At 44.8% G+C, this 805-nt stretch overlaps 1 protein-coding gene across 1 annotated transcript in view; it reads left to right on the top strand.

The window, feature by feature from the left end:
• The window catches only part of sdc3 (syndecan 3), a 31,908-nt gene that overhangs the window by 1,140 nt on the left and 29,963 nt on the right, over nucleotides 1–805 (top strand). The window lies entirely within an intron of this gene.

The raw sequence follows: 805 nt of genomic DNA, 5'->3' as shown, positions 1-805 counted from the left end.
GGGGGGCGGGTGTGTGATGTCCGATCTCCAACCTGTAAAGTGCACGCTCCCTTAACTGCCTGATAACTGCGGCCTCATTGTCCGGATGACAGAATCCGACCAGGGGCATCCTCACCGCTGTAATATGTCTGTGAGTTTTTGTGTGTGTGTGCAGCAGTGTGTGTTTGTGGTGAAAAGTGGGTGGGGTAACGGGGACGCGGTGTGCGAACGAAGGCTTGGTTTGAATGATGTCATCGGGAATCGCGAAGAGGAAAGCTGATAACACACACACACAAACACACCTCTTCCCTGGCACCATCAACGCCGAGCTTCACTCGCACCCCCCTATAACACGCCCACACCTTCCGTTACCGATGAATCCAGATTTATCCCATGAGGAGGAGGAGGAGGGTGGAAGCTCATTGAATCATTGAGAGAAAAGCAAGCAAGCTCCAAAAATAGCCGAAATGCAGATCTACTTTTGAGTGTGGATTTAGAAGAAGAAAGCTTTTAGAATATCTTTAAAACAGCAGTGAGTCTATTATAGTAATGTTTATAATACTGCATGATGTTTTCCTTCAATTGTATCACCAGTTCAAGCTGTTTGTCCCCAAAATATGATTTCAGGTTTCTTTAAAGTCCATTGCAACCAGCAGGCTACTCTTTGCTTTAAAGGTCTCCTATCATGCAAAATCCACTTTTTCATGCCTTTTATACATAAACATGTCTGAAAAGAGCTGATCAGATTTTGGCCACTTTATGATGTCATGATGATTTTTTGGCTTGTGTAACCATTAGCCAATAACCAACCAAGGTAACAGACGCC

This window comes from Notothenia coriiceps, unplaced genomic scaffold (assembly GCF_000735185.1).
Source record: "Notothenia coriiceps isolate Sejong01 unplaced genomic scaffold, NC01 NC01_scaffold00006140, whole genome shotgun sequence".
NCBI classification, from domain to species: Eukaryota; Metazoa; Chordata; class Actinopteri; order Perciformes; family Nototheniidae; genus Notothenia; species Notothenia coriiceps.
The sequence above is the reverse complement of the archived record's forward strand: the minus strand, read 5'-3'. Positions and strand labels throughout refer to the sequence as shown.